At 42.2% G+C, this 21881-nt stretch overlaps 1 protein-coding gene across 2 annotated transcripts in view; it reads right to left on the bottom strand.

The window, feature by feature from the left end:
• Positions 1-21881, bottom strand: part of LOC306912925 (nuclear receptor-binding protein 2-like) — a 77274-nt gene that overhangs the window by 44081 nt on the left and 11312 nt on the right. The window lies entirely within an intron of this gene.

The raw sequence follows: 21881 nt of genomic DNA, 5'->3' as shown, positions 1-21881 counted from the left end.
GTGAAGGCCGTACCATTGGACTGGCCCCATGAAGTGAACGGAGTTGGCGTAACTCGGCAAAGTGGTGACGATTTTGACGTAGGCTGGTGGTCTTGCGCAAGAATGTGGTATTTCATAAAAATGGGTATTGTACTGTAAATATGACAGTTGCATGGATGCAAAGTAGTGGTTGATGTCTGGACAGGCATGATGTTGGTGTTGTGCATGGTGAGATGTGTGCAAACGGTGTGGTTTGGTAGGAGAAGGCGGACAAAGGATGGGGTGTTGCGCTGTCTATTAGGGTGGCAGGATGTTTTGTAAACATGCCTCACGGCTTACTATGGTTGGTTAAGGTTGTTTCCAAATAATCCGAAACAAAAAACGTTAATCATTTTCCTTCCATTCATACTGCGAAGGCTGTGTGTGTGTGAGTCATTTGAGAGAGTCTATCTTATCTCCCCAGACTGAGCACACAAACATGAACAAACACAAGTTGGACGTGCGGACAGATCAAATGTGCTGTTTGGGCCTCCTGTTCACAACGTACAGTCGTACACGCAGTGGTGGACAAATTACTTAAACCTTAAGTAAAAGTATCAATACTACATTATCAAAATACTCTGTTACAAGTAAAAGTCCAGAATTCAAAATGTACCTACAGTACCAAAAGTAAAAGTACTCATTATGCAGAATGTCCCATTTCAAGTTTTCAAATAGTTTTGAAAATAGCAGATCTTCAAGCTAAAAATGTGTCGACGCATTGTGAGCTTGTGGATCGGCTATTTTCAAATGTCCGAAATGTATGGTTAAAGTGGTTAATATGCATGTTTTGTAATAATAATCAAAATCAAAAAAAAAAAAAACTAGCACCGGTAACTAAAGTTTTCAAATAAATGTAGTGGAGTAAAAGTACAATATTTGGATCCGAAGTAAAAGTATTGGAAGTTGGAGTTACTACTACTGTATAAAGTACAAATTCCTCAAAATTGTACTTACAGTAAGTACAGTACTTAAGTAAATGTACTTATTTATTTCCCACCACTGCATACACAGTAAGGCCTCACTCAGACCTTTACTGCATTGCTGTATGCTTGTTGGATGAATGTTGTGTAGTGTCATGGCCGCCCCAATGCATTTCCAATGGGAGTCACATGGTTTGACACAACATTTGTGTTGTATGAGGGGGAGGGGCACAATCGAAACACAGCCGAAAGCCATACAACAGCTTGTAGTCCAAAATGTGGACTACAAACCATGTGACTTCCATTGGAAATGCATTGGCATGACACTACACAACATTCATCCAACAAGCATACAGCAATGCAGTAAAGGTCTGAGTGAGGCCTTAACACTTTACAGGTGGAAATGTAGCAGTAGTGGTTCAGAGCCTCTGCCTGATGACCAAAAGCCTAATATCTCCCCCGGCCAAAGGAGGAATTCCCCTTTAGGCTAGTGGTTAAACCGTTTGGCTTTCCCCACGGGAGAACCCAGGTTCGATTCTCAGGCGTTACATTGGTGCTGTGAACCGGTTTGGGTCTCCCGGTGGGGGGAGGTCAAAAGGAGGATAACAAGACAAGCAGAGATAGGAAAAAAAGCTATCGTCAGTAATTGGCAATTTACCAAAGAATTTTAATCTCATAAAACACTCCCATAGCCCCTGAATCTCTCTGTTTGCTTCCACCTGTGAGAGGTTACACAAGGACATAATATCAAGTTAAATCAAGTTCTCTTATCTCTACTGTGTATACCCTAGTCCTGGCTATTATTCCCACTAAATATATACTGGAGAATGTTATCTAATCGTGAATTCGCTCAATTATTATGTGGTTTTGTAAGCAAAGCAAGCATGCACAGAATATGGGGCGCCTGCTGGCCTAGTGGTCCAGACGCATGCCACATATAGGCTCTGGCCTGACAGCGCGTGTGTTCGAGTCCCGTTCATGATGACCCTTGCTGCGTGTCTCTCCCCCCTCTCCTCGTCTGTCTTCACTTGTAACTATCAAAAAGCCAGAAACAAATCTTTAAAAAAAAAAGCATGCACAGAATATTTCTCTGAAATGATCATTTAGGATTTTTGTACAGGAATGGTTTTTATCTATTATGTACACTTTCATTCAAAGAGTATTTATATAATGCACTGCAAACCGTGCCAATTTTTCCACAATAGATAAGGAGAGGCCTTTCCTTTTTTGTCTTTATCTTTTTCTGTTTGACAGAAACAGCAAAGGACATTCTAATCTGTTACCATGTGACATTATATATTTTGCAGCCCACGTTGCCCAAAACCCCACCACTCCAGGCCAGGTTTCAAAGCAATTCAAAACAAAAACGAATTAGTATCACTGGTGGTGATACCATGTCATCAGTGCTGTGAATACGACATTGAAATAATTTATTCATTTAATCTGTCATGCCACCGCTGGCAGACAGCCATGTCCGGAGGGCGACAGTTGGGGTTGGGATCCTCGTTAAGGCTTCCTTAACGGTTCCCTTTAATAGTTTGGTTCCATTTGTACACTCTCAGAGTTATGGTTGATCCTTGGAATTAAAAAAAAGTTTGAGAACCACCGGCATTGCAATTCTATAACAGATAACAGAAGTCTGCACACCAGCTCTGACAGTGTGACAATAGCCGGTTCCAGAAACAGTTCCAAATGTGATGGAACCCGATTCTGGTTCCTCAATGTTGGATCCTCCGATTCCCATATTTGGGCTACGTTTCACTTTCAACCTAGAGAGAATTTCATGACACTTGGCACACACTACACAGACATCCACTTGGATTCACTCAAGGATGGACTGAATACAATGGTCAAGGTCACAGTCACCTCACAATACACATTCATTCAATTCCTTCAAAGTCATGCTGCCCTACATACGGTATACTACAGGAATCTGGACAGACGCAGATGTACAATGAATGCAAGCCGGTTGGTGGAGGAAGGCATACAACCATGAAGGCTCCGGACTCTCTCTTTTACTGGTGTTTTGTCAAGGTGGCCGTGTTTTTTTGGGGGGGGGGGGAGAGCAGAAGGCCCAGTCGCCCAAGTTGGTCTTGGGGTTTTTGAAGAGGTTATTGTTTGGAGAGTGGAGGAAAGGCATATAACCAAGCAGCCTATACGCTCTCTTGAGCAGAGGTTGTGTGAGGAGTACGTCTACATACCAGTACGTTTATGGATCATCACACATCCTAGAACCTGTTTAGATTCTCCCTCTCTTGATCACTGCTTACTTAGCGGAATCACTACCTTTGACGTCTGCTGCTGATTAACTCATTTACTGTAAAGCAGGAAAACGATATGCACATCCCAGTTTCAGAATACGGTGCTGGACCCAAAAAATGACTGAATGAAGAAAAAAGTGGAATGTCCGCACACAATATATCTGCTCCCCGTCTTTTTTATTACAATCTATAAATACAACAATGTTTCGCCCCTCCGGGCTTTCTCAAGGCTAACCCTAACTTGAGAAAGCCTGGAGGGGCGAAACGTTGTTGTATTTATAGGTTGTAATAAAAAAGACGGGGAGCAGATATATCGTGTGCAGACAGGACATTCCACTTTTTTCTTAACTCATTTACTGCCCAATTTATTTTGCGCCCCCTTGCGAAGGTCTTTTCAGTCAGGTCCTTATTTTAAAAGGCAAAAAGTACCCCAGGATCGTGAATGGGATCGTGAAACGTGAAACGGATTGTCCTGCAGTCTTTTTTTATAATTCACCCCAGAAACGTACATTTTGTAAAGTCAAACAGCGACGCTTTAGTTATGAGCTGTGAGTAAAGCTTGTTTGTTCAAAAACTCAATCTGAGAAAAGAATCGGAGATAAATGGGTTTCAAATTAACATCGAAGCGGACAGAGGGGAACTTCTTCACTGACGGACCATTTCCGGTTTATCGATCTTGTGCACATCACTGCCGGAAGGCCAAGGAAGTACCCCTCGGGACTCGGCAGACAGATCAGGGCCGAAACGTTGAGCTAATACGGGTTAGAAATCTCGTAGTCGTAGATGACCGACATCACTGGCCAGAATGTGAACCCAGGCATGTCGAGTACACCAAAGTTTTATGTTAGAAATGTTGAGCATGGGTCCCCCTAGTAAGTAGAAACTGCCGGATGCTAATTTGCATATGTTAAGCATTTTTTATAATTGGCATAATATGTGTAAATATGTGTAATATGTAAAAAGCATTAGCATTAGTTTTTCACACAAACACTCCTTGGGCTAAAAACGGCCATAGCCATCATCACACGTCATGTGATGATGTCAGCACATTTGGGCACATTTGGGCAAGTGGCTATGGCCGCTTTTAGCCCAAGGAGTGTTTTTTTGCTAAACTAATGCTTGGAATGGATTCAGCATCATGAAAACCCCCTAGTTTGACACATCACATGCTACATAAAGCATGATGAAAATGTGAAATTTTGGCCTTATGGTAGGTTGTTAATGGTATGGATTGGTCACATATTATGCTAATTATGAAAATTGCTCATCATATGCAAGTTAGCATCCGGCAGTTTCTACATGCTGGGGACCCATACTCAACATTTCTAACCTTTCGTGTACTCAACATGTCCGGGTTCACAATGGGGCTCCTATGGGCTGGCGAGTAGACTAACATGAAGCCTGAGTTCCACATGATGAAACGACACCATTATTCGACCCCACCTTGTTTATTCACATCACATGGAGTTTTGCTGTGATGGAGCCAGCCGTTTTGACCAAAGGCATTCAGTGTGTTTTCTTCTGTGGAATGCTACAGTCAACTTGTCAAGTAAGGTCATGTGGTGACAATCAGCTCCTACCCTGGCCTGCAGCATAAACATGTTGAGAAACATCCTTCAAAGAGTGTTAGGGTTAGGTTTGTGCGCCATTAGTTAGGAAGTGACCTCACCTGCTAGTCATTAGTGTTGCTAGATTTTGCGAGTGAAATAAGCAACCAGGTCTATGGAAACAAGGCCAAAAGATGCAACACATTACCAGTGGTGGTTCAGTCGTGTACCATTTGGAAATAGTTGATCTACAAGCTCACAACGCGTCAAGATGCGGCACATTTTGAGCTTGTAGATCGGCTATTTTAAAAAGAAATTGAAATATTTGGAATGCGTCAGATGGGAGTCCTTGACATGAAAATGTTTGCGAAGTGCGAACCACAGGAAACGAGCCCATAAGCAACTTTACAGAAAAATAAGCAGACATGGCAACACTGCAAGTCAGTATGATTCAACTTTAGTACAGTCTGGCTGAGGGCACGAATAATAAACAAGAGGACTACTACTCAGAAGAAAATGTTTATCATGAAAGGGTCTCTTCTTGAAGAGAGCAACTGGTGGTATTGCTGGCACAGAGGCTGGATTGATGATGAGAGATGAAGCTTAAAGGCTTGATTTAGTTGTACATGGGCGAAACCAGAAATGGCCAATCTACAAGCTCACGAGTGAGCATGCCTCGTATAACGGCTATCTTCTGTGCACAACACCGGCGTGCAACGAAGCACACATATAGGCTGGCACCGCTGCCAGCCTATAGTCTCCATTTGGATTGTTTGGCTCTTGGTGGGGAATTTGGCACGGCGCTGCTGGCACACTTGGCCCCCTTTCAGCCACAAGGAACCCGCTCACACCTTCACAATGCTGACACCAAAGGCCAGGCAGGAGGAGGGAGAGAGGAGAAGGTTTACACACAACAAAGAGGGAGTGTTCTGCAAATGGATGTTGGATTTTCTTGAGTGGGGAGAGGAGGGTATAGGGGGCAAACAATTATAGTCCTATTGGCTGTAACGGCATGCAGAGGTCCAAACTAGGAGAGCTCGATCCCACCACAACACAGCCCTGTCAGAAGGGGGATGTGTGTTTGCACTGACCTTAAACTGGAAGTTTTCCCACTCCCTGTAAGAAAACATCTGGAACTGACTCTGTTACGTGGCAGAGCATAACAGGACCTGGCACAGTCCAAGCCCGAGTATTAAAGTTGTCTATAAAGAGGGGTAATTTATGCCCACTGGATTACTTAATTCATGCCTTATAAATCCACACAGACTGCCCGTTTCAGTGCTACTGCAGAGGAGGCCGGAAGAGCTAGGTAGGGGGCATCACACCTCGCACCCCCCTCCCCTCCCCTCCCCTGAGGCAGAGGTTACCCAAGTGCATCGCTCTGGCAATGAGCAAAAGAAACAAGGTGACTTGGGGTAACGGTTAAACCTGCCAAACAATGCAATGAGTGGCTCTGGCTCATTTAGTATTTCACATAGTAGTTTAAAGCTAAACGCTTTGCATTGAGCATCCAGGCATGCTGGCGCACGTTGGAGTAACTCACTGAACATTCATCCCACCATGGCTGAAGGCACAAGGACCAAACAATAACAACAAACAAGCGAGTTGAACCGAATGCTTAGCAGCGAGGGGAAAATGCACACATCGACATGCCAAGTGTCATGAGTGCAAGGAAACATGAGCTACGCGTTTTTCTCTCTCAGCCTATTGTTGTTTTTTATGTGGCATAATTAGTTAAGTGGCTGTTACTGGGCTTGTTAAAACAGCCCCGTGTGGCGAAACCGAGATGTCGTATAGGCGAAGATCGAGCGTTGGGAAGAGAAAAGAAGAGCTGAACAGTGAGAATTGTCTTTGGCCTCCCATAGTCGGTCTCGTCTGATGGGTTATCCGCTCTATTGAGTTCTATCCTCGGGGGGATCCAGCAACGATATTCGAGTGACAACCTGAGCTGACAACAACTTGCTGTTTGACACGTTAGAAAAGAAAAACCCTGGATGAGCCTGGATGAGAGTGCCAAGACTTAAGTGTGTATCATCTTTGCCTGTCCATTAGTCTAGCGTAATGGGAGACAAAGATATAGCTGAGTAAGAGCATCTGTAAAACGCACTGGTCATGAGTGGGGCTGCCTTCAGTGTTGCCATGTCTGCTTATTTACCGTGACTATTTGGCTTGTTCTTTTCCAGAGTTGCAGGAAAAAATGTTGAGTCACTGGTTGCGTTTCTTTTAGGCTTGTTTTAAAAAACGTGGTGGCCTCTTTGGCAAATCTAACAAGCCAACATGTCTTTGATGTACGTACTATAATTCCCCATAAGTTTGGGGAGTTTAGAGTTTGAGTTTTATTAGGATCCCCATTAGCTGGTGCATAGCAGCAGCTAATCTTCCTGGGGTCCTGGGGAGGAGTGTGAATCACATTGAGTGACAGAATCGGTCTGGTGTCTCTACTTATTAAGCCCTGGCTCAAGTATGTGTGTAATATGTTATAATAAATAACCAAAACATGAATTATTATAGACCTACATAGTAATTATAATGATATATGCATCAAATATGTTTTTATTTGGAATATATGGCCATATTATTGGGCTCGTTTTGGCTTGGAGTTTTTAGGAGAGATTTGACTAATTTCTCTCGCAAGATTTAACTTGTTTTTGGAGGTGGTGTGGCTTATTTCTCTCATGAGAGTTGGCAACACAGGCTGCTCTATGGGACCACCTGATGGCCAACAATGGCCGAAACATTGTGAACCTGTAAATGTCAGTGTTTCTACAATAAACTAAACACTGTGGAGCACAGCTATGTGTGGACTTCTCATCTTTTTATACTGTTATCATTGTCCTGCGCCAGCAAGGAACTGGATGTGCGCAACCTACCTGTTTTGAACTGCTTCATGGGACCAGCCATTCCTAATCTAATGCTACAAGACTATACTATAAAATAAATCCTGTCAATTACAAATGGCCCCATAAGGGGTTAAGTATCATGTAAAAGACCCACTCCCCAAAATCATGCTGATTTCATAATGTCCCTCTGAAGCTTACCTTTCATTTTCTCGAATCTACAAAGAATCAATATAGTTTTTGCACATCAAATCTGTTTTTCAGACTAGCACTCACTGAAAACAGGTTTGACGCAAGGCACTCAAACAAGGCGTGACACCACACAACACACCGAACGCTAAACAGAGCCATATGATTATGTAGCATGAGGAGGAGGAGGATTATGTAGCATGAGGAGGAGGAACTATATGCATGACATTGAGTGAAACAAAACAATATACTGTGTCTATATATGAGGAAGAGAGTCGCTTGACTATTTTGTGGTGAGTTTGGCCTTTGTGTTTGGATGTTCCCAACTTCTCTGTAGATACTCATTGGATTACATACATAATTCATAGGATCATATGGAATACAAAATGAGCGGAAAGATAGAGTAAATACAAAAGGCACTGTAAATGTGGGGGAACCTGGCCTCGCGGTGAAATGCGCTCCAAGGGGCGCACTTTTCTAATCTCAGCAAGTAGTGGGTAGTTATTAATTTATTCATTAGTCACATAGCTTCATTGATTGATTTGGCTTGATTTACATGGGATGACAAAAAACGATCCTTCTTGTGAGTCAACTTTGATTTATACATCAAAGTACAACAAATCATTTTTTACTTTCAGACACCTGTGCTGTTGAGAACCAAAGAAAAACAGGAGAGAGTGAGAGGCCAATCAAATTATGCACGCCAATTCTTTTTAATCTTCCAAGTAGGGTGCAGTCATTTCATGGAAAAGCAAAGGGATTTCTGCCAGTGAGTGAAGCAGAGATTAGTTAAGGTATAAGGAGTTGGATAATAATTATTTGGCTCAGAAGAAACAGCATGGCAAATAATGAAGCCTTTGTGTGCCGTGCAACGAAAGCTTCCCAAAAACGTCAAGTTTGATAGGGTTTACTCTCCCGGTTTACGTCATATGTGTCAAAGTGTCCCTGAGAAAGACGCTTAAAGTTACCTTGCCATGATGTAACTTCAAAAGGTGGGAGAGATATCAAAGAATACTTGTTCCATTGATTAGAAATTGATAATTCAAAATATGCCCACCATTGATTTATAGTACATATAGGCTATGGTGACACAGCTCTCAAAGTCACTATTTTAGCACATAAGGCCTATACAAACGCAAACAAAGCTTATTCTGCCAATGAAGAACATTAGAAAACCTCTTACCATTTTGTTTTTATACAATGTTCAACTTCCTGTTGATTTTACTATTTGAAGATCCGGATCCGAGGGTCCAGTCAGGAGTTTCTTCTAAATTAAAAAAGCTAAATAAAACAGGAAGTTGACAAAACAAACAAACAGTAGTTCTGTTGTATATCGACTATTTTTGATATTTCTTGCCCACCTTTGGAGTTTCATCATGACAAGGTAGCTACAACTCTACCAAAGTGTCCTTGAACTTGCCTAAAAGCTCCCTCCCCCTTTTTCTTTTATTTATTCATTTCGTAATGTTTTTTGAAAAAGTTTTGAAATAAATAATCATTAAAAACAAAATGTAGGAAACAAAAATAAATGGACCCACAATTGGGTCACGACCCAGAACCAGAGGTCTAAAGGTGGCCTTACACTAGCCGATTATTGGGCATTTTTGACGCTCGGGGGGTGCCCGACCGCTCAAAGCGCGATCGGGATCGGCCCGATCAACATCAAGAATGTTTGATATTTGCCCTGCCCCGCTCCGATTATCCTGTAGTGTGTGGTGCTATCAGATTTCAGATTGAAAAAAATCGGCTAGTGTAAGGCCACCTTAAATGAAGGCATAATTTGAAGTCGCTCTAGAGCAGGACATGTGCCAAATGCCAAATATAATGGCATGCACGAGGGCTTGGAATTTTTTGCAGGAGCGTGTAATTACACCACACCTTTATTTACACAGGGTTCTTTCTAAATCCACTTGTGGCATTTTCATTGCAGGAAACCATAATCATTGTACATGACAGAAGTCTTTAAATTATACATTATACATTACTTGTATGCAGTAATATTACAAGCTTATTGCTTTTACAGGCTAAATGAAAAACTGACTGATGATAACAAATATAAAACAAGTTATTAATTTCATGTCAAAGTTATTCTTTGATTGAAAGCAACAGATTTATCATAAACAAATCTTTGTCAAAAGTGTACGGTAAACTTGTTCCCACACTTTTTGTCTCCACCAGGCCGAAGGCATGGGGAGAGAGTATGTTTTGCACTCCGTCCGTCCGTGTGTGTGTCCGTCCGTCTGTGAACAGCTAATCTCCGGCACCGTTAACCCGGTCGATGTCAAATTTTGCACACACACTCCCTGGATGTCAACGATGAACCTCTGCCCCAGAATTTCCAGAGCGGCCTGTTATAGCGCCACCAGGAGGCCGCTTGGTGCAAAACAAGTTTTTGGCCAGTACACCTACAGATTTTGTCCAAACATCACGCAAATTGGTACACAGTCTCTCTAGATCCATTCAACGAAACGGGTCTTTCAGATTTCTCAGACTCCATCCTGATTGGCTAAGATTGGCTTCCAAAGTTTGCAGGAGTGCTCAGTTTCAAACAAAATGCTGCAAATCATGGACACATCGTGTGATTTCCGTGAAATTGTGCACGCACATTCCCACTAGGCCGAGGAACAAATGCCACGTGAACATTTTCAACTCAGCCTCATGGTGGCGCTATAACTCACCGAAATGTGTTTTTACCTCTAACTGCACGGATCTGTGAATAACTTTGTATGCCAACTCCCTAGAGGCCAAGGAAAAACCTTTGCCTGGAATTTTTCACATCTGCTCTTTATAGCGCCACCAGGAGGCCGACACATGTAAAACACATTTTCTAATATTACTCCTTCAGATTTTATCCAAATGTCACGCAAATTGGTACACATGCTCTCCATAGTCATGTGAGCAAGACGCGTTTGTTTGATTTATCATAATCCACCTTCATTGCCTACGATTGGCTTCTAAACCTTTCAGGAGTAGCCCGCTTTGTACAAATTGCCACAATTACTCAACGCGGCGTCCGATTGCGGTGAAACTGTGGAGGAAGAAATGCCACTTGACAGTTTTCAAATCAGCCTCATGGTGGCACTACAACAGGCCAAGCCGTGTGTCTCTCACACACACACACACACACACACACACACACACACACACACACACACACACACACACACACACACACACACACACACACAGTGCCCAGAAGGGCACTTTTTCTAGTTTTAATTGAATGTATCTAGTTCTTTTTTTTCTTTCTATTAAAACCTCACTATGTAACTTTTTCTTAATGAATACAATGCAATGTTGTCCAATCTGTGTGTTACTATAACTTGAATTGGGGTGGTTGTATTTTGTCTCCCTGCTCTTCTATGGAGACGTTTAGATTGTGTCAAAGGTCATGTCCCACCTATAGATGACAGGATCTGACGCAAATTCTGACCCAATGGTCAATATTCAATGTATAGAGGGTATGCGTGGGACATCATCATCAAACCCGGAAGTTAAGCTGGAATGCCTACTGACTGGCAAAAAACTACTTTCTGGCGTTGACAACCCATGCATCCAAACAGAAAAGTCCTATCTGATTGCATTAAACAACGTTAAACAATGTTAAACTCACTTTGCATGTTGCTTTGCCACTCGATTTGCCACTCGATGTGCCATTCACTTTAAGCATGCGCATACCCTCTATTAGCTCAATGGTAATCAGGAAACCAGGTTCAAATCCGGGATAGAAGAAGGAAAGTTACATAGTGCAGCTTTAAGCCGAGTGTCACATGTCCCTACCCTGGTACCAAGTTTCAAAGGCAAAGGTTAAGATAATAAGAAGTAAGAACCATACTATAGCTGCTCAATCAATATGTGCAATAATAGTTTGAATAAATACTTTGAACTCTACATGGGCATTGTGATATCTTGGCATCAACTCATTGAACTCACTATCCTCAATGCTTAGAAGTTAGAAAACATATAAACAGATAGCCGTGTTCATGCTGCCTTCATGAAAACTGGTGACAGCATAAAGTCGCTGTTGTGCAGAAACCTCATATCTCCACATTTAAACGTTGTGGTTTTTTTAAACAAATTAACGGTCTACTTGATCATACTGCAGCGTCACACGAAAGTATGAAAAGTAGCAGATCCACAAGCTCTAAGCGCTGCACTGACACAGATCTACTGTTTTTTGCTATTTTTGAATCCGCAAAAGTAACAGTTTTGGACATGATGAGGTTTCTTTCCAGCCGACAGAGACGATAGTCTGGTCTGCCACAGGTTTGGAACTAAGCAGCTTGACTAGTGTGGCTAGTATATAATAGGCTTGAGGCAGTGATAGTTATACAAACATCCATCGAGTGACGTGCAGAACTGCATGTCACAGACAAAGGCAACTGCGTGGGGGGATGTCCCAACCTTGTCCCCTATTTCCATGGCTGCCACAGTCAAGCTGGCTCTGCAGCCTCCCCTGGCTTGTATCTTTGCTCTACTTCACAATGATCGCTTCACGAGGTCAGGACAACCTTCTATAATCACCGTGACTGATGTCTCCGGAACTCTGGAGAGATAGAGATCACTTTGGAGCAGTCTTATTAGTTTTGATTGACATCAAATAATCAATATAACATTGTGTAACTCTGTTACAAGGTAAAGGTCTGTTATTCATAATTCACTTGAAAGTACTGAAATTACAAAGGTTCTGGTGTAAAAAAAATGCATGTATACTTAACTCATTGAGCTTACAGAATGCACACCGCTGCCATCATGCCAGCAAGGTGTTAACTAGGTGCAACTTCCCATTGACAGCCCATTCATCTAAACAGAAAAGTCCTATCTAATTGTTTTAAACAACGTCAAACTCACCAACATATTGCAGCTGTATGGAAAGCTTGAATTATCCTCTTTCAATCTGTAAAGTTTTTGTTTCATAAAAATCCACCGTAAGGTCAATTGCCCGTCAATGACGGGATTTCTTGTCATATTACTCCAAGGCTCACACTGCCAATGACGGGATTTCTCGTCATATTACACCAAGGCTTACACTGCCAGTGCCAATTATGAGATTTCTCATCATATTACACCAAGGCTTACACTGCCAGTGCCAATTATGAGATTTCTCATCATATTACTCCAAGGCTTAAACTGCCAATGACGGGATTTCTCGTTATATTACTCCAAGGCTCACACTGCCAATGACGGGATTTCTCGTTCTATTACTCCAAGGTAGAGGTCTTCACGGGTCCAATTTGACCAACCCGCACCAAAAAAGAACCGGATATAATGGAGCCGACCTCCGAATAGACCCGCTGCTATTATTAGAATTCTGGCTCCGAGCCCGTAAAGCACAGAGGGTGTCGGAACCGCAGCCCGAACATAAAGTTCAACACGCTATGACAACTCGATTGTTTTACAAAATTTGAACCATTAACCAAAGTGTTACAATATATATATATCCTATGATATATAAATATAACTTCCCTGACGTCTTTGTTGTCATCTTGTAGTTCTAGTACACGGAACCGGGACCGGCTGCGGGTCGGTTCGGACCCCGGAAGGAAAGAAACATGCGCAATTGAGACCAAGGAAGCTGAACGCGGAAGTGTTGGCTGCATATAGCCCATTTTCTTTCCTTCCAGAGAGCAACATGGAGTCCACCGCTTCCTAACCTTATTTAATTAACCTTGGTCTGCCATTATGGGATTTTCGACTGAGATGTAGCGGAGTAGAAGTAAAAGCATTGAAAATGATATACTCCACTAAAAGTACCTTTGTACATGTACTTGAGTACATGTACTTAGTTACTTTACACCACTGCTTTGGAGCTTATTGTAGACACGCCCTGACTGAAGATAATTATACAGGGGTGGGCAACATTGACGATGGAGAGGGCCACTATATTTCCACACTCACTCCAGAGGGCCTCATTGCATACAGGTCGGAGCAAAAATAGCCGATCTACAAGCTCAAAGTGCGTCGCACTGCGACGCACTTTGAGCTTGTAGATCAGCTTGTAGATCAGCTATTTTTGCTATATTTGAATTGAAATCCTGAATATTATTTTAATTTTTTTAATTGTAATGCTGAAAAGTAACATAACAGTAACATAACAACTTTATGAACTAAATTCTAATACATTGGACATAAAAAAACAACACAATAACATTTTAATAATACTAATTTAGAAGTAATTAAAGCGGGTCATGTTTGGAATTGTAACAGCTGAAATCAATAATATAACAGTATTGCGATATTAACCTGAGGGCCACATTTAAAGTGAAGGTGGGGGCCGCATGTGGCCCCCGGGCCGCCAGTTGCCCATGTATGCGCCTGAGTTCAGTATTATAGTGGGCTATACTATCTGTGATTGAAAACTACTGCAGTATGAATGCATCACAGAGTCATAAGAATACTAGACTATGTTTGCATAAGGCATTCCTTATTTGATATGACCTTTCATTCAGGACAACAGGAAACAGTCAGAGGGGCGGACAGTCAGACATTTAGGGGCGAGTTCTGCAGCAGACTCGACACGGATAAATGAAGATGGACGGACTTGGGGGAATTATGCAACTCATATTAGACAGACCCTAATAGGACTGCCAACACTAGTGTATTGATGATTAATGTCAAGATTCTTTTCTCCACGCGGATTAAATGATTGAACAAATGGGACACGAGACAAGAGAATACAGGCCTAGTTAGTCCATTCATTAACATTTTTGTTTAAACAGCTGTGCCAAAAGGATGACTCTGGGAATTTGACCCCCTTTAAAAAGGTCACCCTGTTAAAAGTACACTCAATTGTTTTGCTCCATTCCCAGGGAATGTGAACGTGTGTGCACCGCACTCTCGTTGAGAGGCCCTAATGTCAGTCACTTTTCCTAGAGAATACCTCCGCGTGCCAGCCCTCCAGGACCGGACGGAAGAAACGGACAGCTCCATTTCACATCACTGGACTGTGTCGGCTAGCTCTCCACTTCTACACTGTATGTGATGATGATGGATGACACCCCACCCCACCCCCCGTCCCCCCCGCCAGCTCTCCCACTGCGCGGCCTCCTCGTCGGTGGACCTGATCACTTTTCACAGCCCAGTGGCAGGTTACATTTTGGTACCGCCACGCTGTTGGCAACTTCATCAACTCGGGTGTGTGCAGTGGACGCCAGAAACAGCACGTCCATGCAAACAAACATCCAAGCGTTGGCGGTAACGGCACGTATGCCAGTCTGTGCCAATCCGATACGATGTAATTTATCACACGATGATAATTAATTTCCAAATGGAACTAAATCATCCCCTACGGGTTGATTTGGTTCCATTTGTACACTCTCAGAGTTACAGACCTGTAAGGGTGCATTGGAACCCCCTCAAGGAACCCATAGCCCCCGACCCCACTTTGAGAGCCACTGTTCTAGATCCTCTTGAAATGACACTCTGGTATTGGGTCGGTACTCGGTATCGACGATTCGCTAGTTAACGGAATGGATATCGGAAAAGGAAATAATGGTATCAGACCTTTATCGGTACATCTCTAGCGTCCATACAAACAGACCTTTTTTTTTACGTGGTAACTGCCATACACATTTTACAAAAGTTGGGTGACAACGAAGGTTCAGGTGCAACACCAGCAGGGGAGCATCGTTCTTCATCACGCAGTATGAGGTTGAGATGCTGTTAACTACCCAGCCCTGTAGGTTGAACGCCATCTGTTCTGCCGTGTGCTGTAAAAAGTACTGCAGCTGACAGCAGTGCTGCCAGATTTTGTGAGAGAAATAAGCAGTCGGGTGACAGGTCTATGAAAACAAGCCCAAAAGGAGCGACTATAGAGCGTCGCAGTCCTGCTCCCTTTCAGAACGACGAGGGCACTAGAAGAGAATTTCCCATGACTTTTTCCATAGACGTTTTAGAGACGTTTCGGACAAAGCCAGGGCAAAAAGGGCAGGGTACCTGGCCTGGGCCATGGCTCAGTGGTCCAGGCACCTTGGCTGGTAATCCAGTCTGGCAGTGTGCCGCGGGTTCGACTCCCGATCCCGACAGCCTTTACTGCATGTCTTCCCCCCATCTCTCTCCCCATTTCCTGTCAGCCTAATGTCTGTCCCTCCATAAAAAAAATAAAAAATAAAGGCGAAAGCCACAAAAAAAAACACAAAAAAGGGCAGGGTACCAGGGTCTTTTAATTATTTGTTCGAACCAAAAAAAATGTGTTTATTGTCATGATTTGTCAGGAGCCGAGTTGGCTTTGTCTGAGGCTTAAAGGTCTTTAAAGGTTTCATGACATTCATTTTCATTTATTTTTCATTTTCTATTTTAGGTTGTATGACATCAAATACACCCAAACAACCTGAACTTTGAACATTCAGTGAATATTCTGTGGTATGGGGTTTTCTCAGTGTGTTCTGAAGCCTTTTGAGCTGCAATGAAACAGTAACATCTGCTGGCAAATTGTAATGTCATATATGGGATTTGTGGACTGTCCACAAGCAAATCAAAGCACTTATTTGAGCCTAATAATTCAGAAAACCCCAGACCACAGAAAATCTACTGAATGTTCAAGGGGGTGCAATTGAGCTCAGAAAACCTAAAAAAAAAATTAGGAAAATGACATTACATTAATGTCACCAGACCTTTAAATAAATACTTTCTGAAACGTCTATGGAAAAATGAATGGGAAATTCTCTTCCAGTGCCCTCGTCGACTGCGACGCTCTATAGGCCACGTGAGAACAGTTTACACCTATATCCATCAGCCTTTTGAAAATAGCCGAGCTACAAGGCCCTCCTGGCTGTCCCTCGTACTAACCTAGTTACCCGGGGTGACCGGGCTTTTGCCGCTCGGGCACCCAGACAGTGGAACGCAATGCCAGACGCCAGTACACATTAGGGTAGCACCATCCGTCCCCCTATTTAAGTCACGCCTGAAAACCCACCTTTATACAGAGTGTTTTTTAACTATTTAATAGCCAATTGTACATATACATCCTTGTTATTGCTTGCTGTGCCATTATCATTTTGTTATTGTGTGTTTTTTGCTGTTTTTAATCTTGCTCTGTGCAGCACTTTGGAACTATGTTTTGAAAAGCGCTATACAAATAAAGTTCATATCATATCATATCATATCATATCATACAAGCGATCCAACGCCACGTTGTGAGCTTGTAGATCTGCTATTTTCAAAGAAACATCTTGAAAGTTGAAAGATTATCATTTGTAACATTTTAAATACACATGTATTGTATGGGAGTCCCTACACCCTGCACAAAACATGTTGAGATCTTTTGAGAAAGTTTGAGAACCACTGATATAAACAACATTTACGAAAGAGGCCGGTTAAGCAATTACTATAGAAACAAGCCCCAAAGTTTGGGGCTTAAAATGGCCACAGAAACCGCAACTACCAATTATTACAAGCGACATTGGAGAAAAACAAGCCCAAAGTCGCTTATAATAAGCAGACTTGGCAACGCTGGCTGACATGGCAGCCTGTGATACAGAGGGAATATATGGATTCTGGATGTGTCCCAGCAACAGGATCCACACCAGTGCACCCAACTATTATTAGCCTCTGAACTGAAGGATCTCTCCATCTCCATCTCTCCCACCGACGACTACTACTACTACTGGGTCATTTATTAATACTTTAGGATATACTGTGTTACTTTTTTGTGTGAATCATTTTTTAGTTTGACCGATCTGTATGATATTTCACTTTCAAGCATGTTTGGGGACATTTTAACGTCTACTTGGGCTTTTGCGTTTCACCCCAGATCGTTGCTTGATTCTGTATTTAGATTTGATATTAATTTCTTCCTACACCTTCTTTCAGTGAATCAGGCAAAACAGTGAGTACATGAATGAATAACAACACAGAGATTTAAAAATCCAAAAGCAAGAGTGAAGAAATAGGGCTTGAGCTGTGCTTTAACGTGGTCTACAGAGGCTGCAGTAGAGATGCTAGGCAGCCAGTCCACTCCAGACCATCTCTTGTAGCAGCCGGCCCCTGCCCTGAGTAAACAAACCCTAAAGCCCTCATACAAGTCCCACGCAGAGACCGCAGGCTATTGTTTTGGTTATACGATCTGCCTTCATGCACTGGTGGTTGCATAACAGTTGAATGTACACAACCCAAGTAACTTCCAGTTTATTGCTTTACAGCGTACCTACACATATACTGTATGCACAAGATATTACAGGTCGGGAGGACACCCATGGAGCTTTTATCTCTTCTGTCTATGTAACTTCTGGTACACTAGAGCGTTGGTTCCCAACCTTTTCATACTAAAGTACCACCTCAGAAAATATCTGGCTCTCCAAGTAACACCATAATAACTGATGTTAAAATACAGGAGCGTATACCTGCCCTTTTTGTTCCATTCCTAAGCCAATAATGCTGCATGCTCTGACAAAACTATGTCAGGGTTTCCTGCACAATGTTGTTGGCATGGCGCTGCGCCATGCTTTTCTTCTTTTTTTTTGGGGCTAGTGAATCATGGTGTGTGATATGAAATGTCCAGTGTCCCCCAGTGTCCTCCCATTGCCTCCCCAGTGTCTCCCCAGTGTCTCCAATAGCAATACAAGAGCAATAATACAAATTAATCTTAATTTATTAATCAAAATTTCTGAAGGTCCCCCCGTGCCCAGCTCCATGCCAAAGCTTTTTCCTGCAGGAAACACTATACTAATCACTAATCAGCACAACTGGTGATATTTCTAATGTGATTAATCCGTTCTCAAACCTTCTATTAACGGCTAGGTGTGCTGTCTGTCATGCTCATTTCAGCACGGCTGGATAGCCTATTTCAACCAATTGCTTGGTCAGAAGAACTACCTGTAGTTAATATTTCATTCCACTTTTGTCTTGTTTCTCCTTTTTTGGGCGACTCCTCTGCGTACCACCAGAGGGGGGCTCAAGTACCACCCGTGGTAGAAATACCAGTGGTTGGGAACCTCTGCACTAGAGCAGGGGTTCTCAACCCGTGGGTTGCTACCCCTCCGAGGGGTTTTTGCAACTTTTTGCAACTGAATGACTGGAAATGAAGAGTTTACATATAGTACACATAGTACATGCATACACCTTCCCTAATGATTATATCTGGTTTCAGTATTTATTTATGGTGTATTGTCTCTATTATTAAGGTTATTGTAGCAGTCAATTTATATTGGGGGTCGGGAGGGGGCGGGGCGGGGGTCCCGAGACATTGCCAAAGCATTTCTGGGGGTCCCCGGCCAAAAACGTTGAGAACCCCTGCACTAGAGCACTACTTATACTATGTACTGTATGTAAATTGTCTTGTTCTTTGTGTTATGTCAAATGTGTGTATATGTGTTCTTAGTAAGGGCATTTTATCAGGTATTTGCCCAATCTGGGAACTAAATCGTTACCAAGAAATGGCTTCACCAATGTGTTTCTAAAGGTGTCTAATAACATATACTAAAAGTTTGAAATTCAACTCCCGTGGGAAATCGAGTTATATTAGCATAATATGTGACCATACCCTTAACATCCTATATAAGGCAAAAAAGTCCAAATTTCATCATTCTTTAAGTAGCATGTGACATATGAAACTAGGGGGTTTTCATGATTCTGAATCCATTCCAAGCATTAGTTTTGCACAAAAAACACTCCTTGGGCTAAATTAGGCCATATCCACTTGACCAAAAGTGCTGACCTCATCACGTTTGTGAGGCCGTTTTCCCCCCAAGGAGTGTTTTTTGTGCAAAACTAATGCTTGGAATGGATTCAGAATCATGAAAACCCCCTAGTTTCATATGTCACATGCTACTTAAAGAATGATGAAATCTTGACTTTTTTGCCTTATATAGGATGTTATGGGTATGGTCACATATTATGCTAATAACTCAATTTCCCACGGGAGTTGAATTTCAAACTTTTAGTACATGTTATTAGACACCTTTAGAAACACATTGGTGAAGAAATGTCTTGGTAACGATTTAGTTCCCAGATTTTCATAGATTTCTCTTACTTCGCAAGACAAATTTCAGTGTGAACTGACAATAAAGTACTATATCATACTATATCATACTTTAACTGTGAGAGAATTTACGTGCCAAGAAACATCTTAGCTAAACGCCATGCCCATGGGAGATTAGGTCATCACTGCAAAATGCATGGTTCTTCAGAATGACACGGCACCTGTGCAGTAACATGGTGGGTGGGGTCGTTAACAGAGGGGGGGGTCGTGAAACATTCCAAACCATACATTAAAAAGGTCAAGTGCATTAGTAGTCGATTTCAGAAAGGCGAGAAAGCATTTCAAATCACCACATGAATAGGTCAATTTAGTAAAGAAAGGCCACCATGGTTAAACTTATAGTATAAACCGTAACTCATTGTAATGAATAGGAGTATGTTCATGCAGGAAAGGGCCCTGGATGGAGTCTACACAAGAATGCTACGAATGGCACTAGATGTCACATGGACGGAAATGTGGTCGTCTATGACGCTACCACGGGTCACAGGGCACCGCATCAGGAGTCCCGACTCCCAGTGGTGGAAAAAGTACTCAATTGTTTTACTTAAGTAAAAGTACCAATACTGCAATTTAGAACTACTTCGTTACAAGTAAAAGTACGGAATTGAAAATGTACTCGAGTAAAAGTACAAAAGTATCTGCATCAAAATGTACTTAAAGTACTCATATTGCAGAATGTCCAAATGTGTACAAAATGTGTACAAAATCTATTGAAAATAGCAGAATGCATCGCGTTGCGACACATTGTGAGCTTGTAGATCGGCTATTTTCAAATGGCCGAAATGTATAGGGGTTGAAGTGGTTACTGTATGTTTCCTAATCAAAATTAAAATCTCCAAAGTAACTAGTAACTGTAGTTTTCAAATGATTGTAGTGGAGTAAAAGTACAAATTGTGGCTCTGAGATGTAGTGGAGTAGAAGTAAAAATACTGGAAATTGGAAATACTCAAGTAAAGTACAAATACCTCAAAATTGTACTTAAGTACAGTACTTAAGTAAAAGTACTTAGTTACTTTCCACCACTGCTGACTCCGAGGTGGTGTTGGCTAGACTGCACTCATTACCACATAGGGCTGTGTCACAATTATTACATAATCTAGTCTAATCGCAATGATTTGAGATAATCGCAATTATTTTGTCATAATCGTTTCAACGTTGAAAAATGTTCACACATTAAAAAAGCTGAAATAGCAGCTCTAGTTAGTTAGTTAGTTACTTTATTGACACAAATGTATAAAACATTGGGTCCAAACAATAATAAAAAAAACCATGAATCAAAAACTTTAAAAATACATTAAAATATACAATACACAATACAGAATCCCTTTACAACAGGAGCTTTATATTGCTCCATAAGTGACAGGCAGGCATGTAGCATACGCAAAGTCTCTCTGTTAGCGCCCACAAAGAGTGAGCTCAAATCAATACCCTCATGTCCATATTTCACTCTGATATCTTGTGTGAGGGGACACACCAGTATGTGCTGTTCGTTTTGTATACCAGTCTCACATTGGCAAAACCACTGTTCAGGTGGTATGCGGCTCCATCTTCCCATTTCTACACGCAGTCTATGAGCGGACAACCGAAACCGTGTAAAGGTTATCCTCAAATAGTCCTCAATGTAAGGTGTACTGCTGGTGCTGGTATAGAGTGGGTGAATAAATAGATCTGGGTTGATGGCTTGGTATGTCTTATATCTTGTTCCTCTACAAGCATACAACGCATCACTTTGTGACGCATTGTAAGCTTGTAGATCAGCTATTTTTGACCATTTTAAGTATAAAAATAATGAATGTCAGTCATTAATCTATCTATTAATTTCCCGGTCGCTCGGTCGCTGTCTATTTTCGCTTGGTCGCTGTCTTTCAGAATACTTACTTAGCATAGAGCAAGACAGCTGCTCGCTTCGTGCGCCTCCTCACAACGCCACGGACAGCCTCACGGAACCTAGCGCCGCGCAGCCCTGTCCTCCAACCTCAATCTGCCCTGCATTACACACGCCAAACATTTTAACAATCATCTTAATTAAATTAATTTGCGTCAAAAACAACTCATCTGGCCCAGGCGGTGGCGTAACCGTCTGGGCACCCGACTGGTAATCCAGTCGCAGTGTGGCGCGGGTTCGACTC

The sequence above is a fragment of the Electrona antarctica genome (assembly GCF_951216825.1).
Source record: "Electrona antarctica genome assembly, chromosome: 20".
NCBI lineage: Eukaryota > Metazoa > Chordata > Actinopteri > Myctophiformes > Myctophidae > Electrona > Electrona antarctica.
The sequence above is the reverse complement of the archived record's forward strand: the minus strand, read 5'-3'. Positions and strand labels throughout refer to the sequence as shown.